Source organism: Adiantum capillus-veneris, chromosome 13 (assembly GCF_014529385.1).
Source record: "Adiantum capillus-veneris isolate H3 chromosome 13, ASM1452938v2, whole genome shotgun sequence".
Taxonomy (NCBI): domain Eukaryota; kingdom Viridiplantae; phylum Streptophyta; class Polypodiopsida; order Polypodiales; family Pteridaceae; genus Adiantum; species Adiantum capillus-veneris.
In genome coordinates this window covers 76,335,231-76,343,587 of record NC_140943.1, presented here as the reverse complement: position 1 = coordinate 76,343,587, position 8,357 = coordinate 76,335,231, and positions in this window count along the sequence as shown.

Genomic DNA, 8,357 nt, shown 5'->3' with positions numbered 1-8,357 from the left:
CCGCTTCGTTTCTCCTTTTTCGGACAGTTTTCACATCAAGTGCAGCATTTACCATGGCTGACAACAACACATATGTGTTCAAGATGTTTGCTGCTGAGAACAGGTTGTGTAACATTTAATGGCCTAGTAACTTGTGTGTAGAGGAAAATAGCATGAACATAGTGATCATTTCATTAGAATAGCTTCCTAATGAGAATAACAAGAGTGCTTGGGTGGAGAGAGCAACAAAAAGCATAACACCTAGTTAGATAGCATGAACAATACTTCAAAAGAGAGAGAAATTAAGCAATTGACAACAGTTGAGGACCGGATTTGCATGGATCCGGTCCCCCCTCCAAAAGGCTTTGTATTATGGTTTCTCCCATCAAGAGAGACATTTTACAATACAATTCTTTATGTCCCTTCAATACTGGCTAGTGCAATGAAGATGGAAACTTCATGCACTAAGCAAAAACACTTATCAAGCACAACATCAATTCCCTCACGGTCTCAGACCCAAGACCTCACACACCTTCGAAGATGGTGAGAGCTAGCAGGGTATGACAGTAGATTCAGAGGAAGAAGGAGTATTCTTACGAGAAAGATGTACATCTCCTCACATAATCACTCATATTAGCATAGCTTAGCTTAGTAATTAGCATGGTGGAGGAGATGAGCATGCATTGAAGCTTGGCTCTTGGTTGGATTTGCATCACAAAGCCAAGAGTTGTTGGTGTAGGCATCCCTTCTCACAAGCTTGGAGTAGGTGGTAAGCTTTCCATTAAAGCTTGAGAAGGAGAGAGAGTCTTTTTTGCTTCACACATGATATTGTGTGAGTGTGTGTGTGTGTGTGTGTGTGTGTGTGTGTGTGTGTGTGATAATGCCTTGCAAAAATCAGCCCCCTCTCTCTCTTGGTCGACCCCCCTTGCTAAATGCTCATGTTACAGCCCTATTGGACCTCCCCAGGCCTAGCCAATGGAAATTAAGCAGCATAAGTGATAGCCTTCTGACATGTGTCCACCTTTCCCCTTTTGTGAGAGCTTTAGGTAATTAATAAATGCAACTAAACTCTCATTGGACCCCTTTGCCTCTTGGCCAATAGGAATCAGGCAAGCCATTCGGTTGTTGAATGCTCACTGGTCCCCTTGGGAGATTGTCCAATAGTCTTTTAGAGAGCTTAACTCTTATTGGTTCCTTTATTAAGTGTTTTTGAATTAATTAAACTAGATTTACTCTAGCCTAATTCTCATTGGTCCACCTCCATGGCCATCCAATAGGATTTGAGTACACCTTGTGGGCATCTGGCCTAGGGAGCTGACATATGTCCCTCTTTTCCCTTGTGTACAAATGAAGCTTGTGAGTGTGTGTGGGTGTTTCTCTCTCATCCCTTACATCTTGGGATCGCCCCCTCCTATGTAGGGCTCGACAAAGACTTTTTGGGACACACACAAAGCATCCAATTCCCCTAATGTTTGACCTTTGGACACAACCTTTGAATTTTGGAACCTTAGCATTTTGGAAGTCTTAATGGGCTGAACCCGAGGGTCTTTTGAGCCCATTGTTGCAGATAGCTCTTTTGCAGATGGCCCCCCCTTTGGATCCCTATTTTTCCTCCTTTGGATCCCTACTGTGGCCAGTCTGCTAGCTTAACCAATATTCTAGCTTTTTCTCCCCTGGCACTTCCCCATATTAAATTATCAGAGTAACATGAGAAAATCATTTAGGAGAATTAGATATTGATTAATATGACAGGTTGGATGGGGACAATTAACCTATGCGGGCTTATATGATGCAACATGTTCTTGTGTCAAAGGGCGTTAGGAACATTGTGCAGGGCATTGATGTACGTCCTAGTTTTGAGGATGTAGGCAATGTTGAGGATGTTGCAGGTCTTGCTGCACGCGTTGCTGCTATTAGAATTGTTTTGCCTACGACAGAACAAGCTTGTTGGGATGTAAAGGATGAGCAAGCTCATGCATTGATTGTGTTGTCTGTGAAGCACACCATTGTTCCTCACATTCGTTCAACAAAATCTGCAAAACAAGCTTGGGATATTCTAGGAGGTCTTTATGCAAAGCCGCAATGAGGCTAAAATTGCTTTGCTGCGTAAAGAGCTGGAATTGAAGATTATGCATGAGGAAGATTATATGGACACTTTCCTTGTCATTAAATATCTAATATCTAACCAACCCAAATAATTATCTCATATTAAACTGATTATTTAATATGGGATAATAAACGGGAACAAGGGTAGAATATAGACATGTGCTTCCGAATCTATCTCAACACGGGGCCAATGGTAAAGGGGCCCAAATGAGAGATGGTCTGTCAAAGAGAAAGGTTAACTAATGAAGCTTAAAAGACCTTAGGGTTAGCTTCATTAAAGACCTCCAATGGTTAGCGTTAAAAGTCCTTTGACCTTAAGCAAACTAGGGCTGAGCTTGAGGTGGGAACCTGACCTAAACTTAAGCAAGCTAGGGATGTGCTTGAGGTGGGAACCCGACCTAAACTTAAACAATCTAGGGCTATGCTTGAGGTGGGAACCCGACCTAAACTTAAGCAAGCTAGGGCTGTGCTTGAGGTGGGAACTCCACCTAAGGTGCTTGTCATGCTTGATGACTAAGGTACTTGAGGTACTTGTCACATTTAATGAGGAAGTTGCTTGAGAAGCTTCCTATGAATGGGGGGTAAGATGCTTGAGTCAAAAAGAGAACCTACACACTTAATGAGGAAGTTGCTTGAGAAACTTCCTATGCATAAAAATCTCAAAGTTAGGGGAAATCTAAAAGAGCACATGAGACACATGTCAGACTCTCACTAAGCTTAACCACATGGTGTGCTTGAATGCTATTGGTTGAGCTAAAGAGGGGTCCAATGAGCTTCTACTTCCATCTAGAAAATATATAGATATTTTCAAGCTCTCTCTCTCGGGGTAAGGAGGACACTTGTCAAAAGACTACCCATGTACTTGACTGCATGCTACATGTGATTGGCTAGGGGGAGAGGGGTCCAATGAGCTTGCAACATGCAGAAAGGTCACCAGGGGGATATACTCCACACACACACACACTCATTTGCAAAGCCATTTTCACTTGGTGAAAGTTGAGGAACACCACCTCCTTCTCCAAGCTTGTGAGAGTGAAAGCCTACACCAACACTCTTGGCTATGGAATGCAAATTCAACCAAGAGTCATGCTTCAATGCTTAAACTTGCCATCTTCTCCATCTTCATTACTATGCTATCATGTATGCTAGCCAGAAGAGTAATGATAAGTGAGGAACTATTTCTTTCTCCTATGGAATGTTTCTTCTTCCTCTTCCCTATCCTCATTCCCCGCTAGCTCTCTCCACCTTCGAAGGTGTTTGAGGCCTTGGGATTGAGGCTTGAGATAGTTAATGCTTTCTTCAAATTTATGTTATGCTTGTGATGCATGAAGCTTTCCATCTTCATTGCATCACCTAGGTTACAAGGAACACAAAGATTGTATTGTACCAAGTCTCTCTTAATGGGAGAAACTATAATACAAATGCCTATTGGAGGGGGGACCGACTCCATATGAATCCGGTCCTCAACTATTGTCATGTTCTCTAAACTCTCTCTCTTGCAAAAGTATTGTTCATGCCAAGTTAAGTAAGTACCATGTTTATGTTGCTACCATCAATTAAGTTCAACCACTATGCTCATAAAGAATCTCTCAAAAGTGCTTCACCTAATTTCATAATTCCGCTACTCTCAAAGTGCATAGGCAATTTCCATTACATTGGTATCTGAGCATTTGGTTTCTCTTTTCTTGCTTAAGAAGAGAGGTCCTTAAGTAGCCTATTAATGGTTGTTTTTGTTAATTATATTAGGGTAAGTGGGTCTAGGATCTATTATCGATTTTGTTGAGCCCACTATGTGGGATACGGTGCACACCTCGAGAGCTTTGGTCTTAATAATGGAGTCTTTTTAGACTTGCCTACGGTTTTACATTATTGAGCCATAAGAAGTCCGGAAGGAGCTATCCCTCGACAACTTTGCTATGCTAGACTCACTCCACTACTCTCTATAATTAACCAATTCGAGCCGTGGGTGTAGATACTTAAGTGCCTATTTTCAAAGGCTAAGAGGAGTAGCAACTAAGGTTTTGAATTGCCAAAGCATACACTAAGTAAACACATAAGTTTAATTAGCATGGCTGACAATAACCAAGAGAGGAGAATGAACATTGATAACTTTGATTTTGCACATGAAGGTGCCAATGATGATGCCCCCATGTTTGTTAATTATCTTATCACTAGGTTGCAACAAGCCATGGGCAACGCCACTTTGCAAGCCGAAGTTACTCAACAACTTCGTGCTTATGGAATTTCCTTTCCTCTCCAAGAGGAGAAAGAGCTTACGAGGCCTCTTGAAGAGACCCTTAAAATAAGACTCTCTCCCATACAAGAGGAGGAATCCAAAGATCAAGAAAGCAATGAATCCCTAAATTCCTCCGAAGATGTGGCTCCACGAAGAAGGAGGACTAAACGATCTCCAACTTCTCCCAAGAGGAAACGGTTAACCCATAGTCCTTCTCCTCGTCACTCCAAAAGGGAAGAGAGGAAACCAAGGAAGAAAAGGGCAAGAAAGAGTTCACCCTCTTCTCCTTCTTCTTCACCTTCCTCCTCTACCGATGAAAGCTATGGCTATTCTCCTAGAGAATATAAGAGGGGAGGACATCGCAAATCTTACCTTGCATGGTGAAGGTCACAAAAGCTCAAGAAGTTCAAAGAGAGAGGAAAGAGTATCTTTTTTCTCACCTATGATGGCACCTTTGGTGCTATCGACAAAGTATTGGCCTTTATCCAAGAATTTGATGCGGCCTTTGGAGAAGAGGGCTTCAAGAGTCCTCCAAGCTACGCCATGTAGCTATGCACTTCCAAAAATCGGCTCATCAATGGTGGGCTAGCCTTTGAGGCAATGGTGAAGCCCCAAAGACATGGAAAACTCTACGAGTTTCCATCATGAAGCAATTCCTTGTAGGTGATGCAAAGGACAAAGTGCTCACCGAATGGCGGAGTTTAAGGCTTCTCTCTCATGAGTCTATCCACAAATATGTGGACACGTTTTGGGATTTACATCTCAAGGCTACTGTCTTTCAAAAGATAGACTTTGCTGAGCAAAAACAACAATTATGTGCGGGATTACTTGAAGAGATGGCCGAGTATGTCAACTCTCAACGGCTTGACTCTATTAGGGAAGTAATCTACCATACCATGGTTGCTTCACACATCAATTTCCAACAAGGGGTTGGACGGAATGTCAAACCCATGGAAATAAAGACAAAAGTGATGCAAAGGGAAAAATTAATGCCCAGAATTTTTCCCACGGCCATTTCAACAACAATCGGTCCAAGGAGAAGGAGTTTACAAAGGTAAAAATAAACTCTCTCCTAAAGAGCTTGAAACGAAAATCCTTGTTGAAATTAGGGTTGCAGAGAAACGCACACAACCAGAAATCTATAAATGAAATACGTGCAAGAGGGAAATGGTCACTCTTGCACGGGGGGAGATTGCACCTAGTGTCTGTGTTATTCTCCTCTCCTCTCCCATCTTCTCTCTCGCCGTGTTGGCGTAGCACTCCGCTCTAGGAGGTGCGCCTGCACGTGCTCTCTCAATCTATCTTGCTCTTTGTCTCTCTCTGCTCGTGTACAACTTGGACTATGTGTTGTGTGATTTGAGGTATGCAGATTTGTTCGTTTCATGGCTTGTAGTATATTTTTTTTGCTATTTTGCAGGGCTTGCGACGTTTCCGACTGTAGCAGTGGTATCGGAGCCTAGGCTACGCTCCAAGATTAAAGTATTGACAAGCAGAAGCTAAGTAATTTGCTTTCTTATGTATGTAGATTCTGTCAATTGCACCAATTAGTGTTGATTGCATGATATAATTAGTGATTTCTGGAATTAGAGAGAGAGAGAGTCCCTTCTTTATTGTCATAGTAAGTGATTGTTAGTGTAAATATTATGTTAATTAAACATAATAATAATAAAATTAATTGAATTAAATCATATGGGGATACTCAATTACCAAAAACAGGAATAGTGCATAGCATTAGATAGGATATTACAAGTACTTAGATTGTGATGTAATGTAAAATTAGAACATGTTTAGCTCAATTAAGATCTCGATTAAGGTAAATTAGAATGAAGCACATATAGAGATTGTAGAAGAAAGAGAATAATAAAAAGTGGATTATATATAAATAAATAAATAATAATAATAATAATAAATATATATATATATATATAATGTTATATAATGACAATCCAAAGAGCGACTAAGCAATTGGAGAAACCGGAGTGGGTTCTCGTGTAGAAAAAATCCCCGAAGAACAAGACCTATCTGTCTAATTTTGAGTTCAAAACACCTTATTATTCTCTTAGTGGGAACCAATCCCAAGCGCGCTCCCTGTGGCTTGTAGCTGAAGCATGTACAGACGAGAGACCTGGACAGTCTATTGTCATCCTCACACATCAGTTGGAGCTATATTGGCTGAAGGCACTGTACAGAGCAAGTCTTTTGGATGGAGGAATGGTAGAATTTTTTCATTTTTATTTTTTGTCGGCATGTCGGAGGGATGGGCGCAGCTTGTGTGCAGGGGACTCTCTCTCTCTCTCTCTCTCTCTCTCTCTCTCTCTCTCTCTCTCTCTCTCTCTCTCTCTCTCTCTCTCTCTCTCTCTCTCTCTCCTACCCGCCATGCAACATTTGCAGCGGTGGTCACTTCTCGAACAACACTCAGCCCGCCTCTCTCTCTTTTTTCTTACCTACCAACCACATGCACACCCTTTTGGTTGCATGGTATGCGTGCCAACCACACACATTTGCTTGCGTACGTTATCAGCTCTCTATAATGGGCTGCATGCAGGTCAGTAGACATGAAGGCGATCGCCCAAGCCACCAACTAATGCATGACCACTGGTGTCTCACTCTCTCTCTCTGTCTTCAGCCGTCGCCCCACACTCCCTACCTAACTCTAGCCACCATGCACACACACTCACACAAAACATCGTTGAACGCTCTCTCTCTCTCTCTCTCTCTCTCTCTCTCTCTCTCTCTCTCTCTCTCTCTCTCTCTCTCTCTCTCTCACGTTCACAAGCCGCTCTCTATAGCCGTGCCTACCCCACCAACCCTCGGAGTTGTAGTCACATCACTCCCAGTCTCACCCACCATCTTTTTGATGGCCATGCAAGAGCGCAGTTGATTGCAGCGCACAGGTCTTCAGCCCACACATGCAGATGATCACATGCTGCCATCAAGTGTGTGTTCACTCTCTCTTTTTCTAGCTCGTAAGCTGTAGCACCACCCCTTTCACTCTCGCCTGCAAGCCACATGCACTCACAACCGTTCCTAGCTTCCAGTTACCAACCACAATAGCATGAGTATGATGCTAATGGGAGATGAAAAGGGGATCCGACTAGTGCTTGGAAGGGGACGGAGTTGCATGGAAGCTGGAAAAGAGAGACTTAAATGAAGCGAGCCCATAGTTGACGAAAGGTTGGCAGCAGCTTGCAATTGGTAGTATGTGGTGAAAATAGTTGCTGGTGATGATAGTCACCATCAAATGATAGGTTACTAGAGTGCTTGTGGAAAGATCCTCTTCAGTTCACAATCAAGCAGTCAATTGGGCATGGTGATTTTACCACAGTACACGAGGTTGAATGGTTTGGCCAAAGGTTTGCACATAAAGATTTTTTTGGCGTGGATGAGAGCTTTTTTTTTGGAAGGAAGCAGCAACATCCTCCGTCTCCTCGATTCTTCACTCGGCTCAAGCTGGCCGGCCACCTCCTCCACTATCACACTCCCCCCTCGTGCCTCCACCGTGCATGGCCACATGCGTCATTTTGCTGGTGCGAGTCTACCCTGCCTTTCATCTCCTTCACATAACTACCACTTGCAGAGGCGCAGATGAGCTTAGGCTTGGGAGCTATCATTAGGGCGTCGATAATATGAGGTGAGGAGTAGTAACCACACCCCTCAACAGACATGAAGCCTTCCCGCCCAACCTCTCTCCTCACTACCCACGCTAGCGGCAGTACCCTGCATGGCGCCTTTGCGCAGTGTCTAGGACAAAAAAAATTAACAAAGGGACGGGTGCATTACCTTGGCAGACAATGGCCGCTGCCGGGCAACCTCGGCACAATGACGACGATGATTATTTTACTCTGATAGTTTGACTTTTTTTTTGGTTCTGGCATTGCACTATACATTTCAGTTTAACACCCACACATTGTATTAGATTCATAAGAGTGGTGTAATAAGATTGTACGCCATTGGAACACCCCCCCCCCCCCCCTTTCTCGCTCTCTCTCTCTCTCTCTCTCTCTCTCTCTCTCTCTCTCTCTCTCTCTCTCTCTCA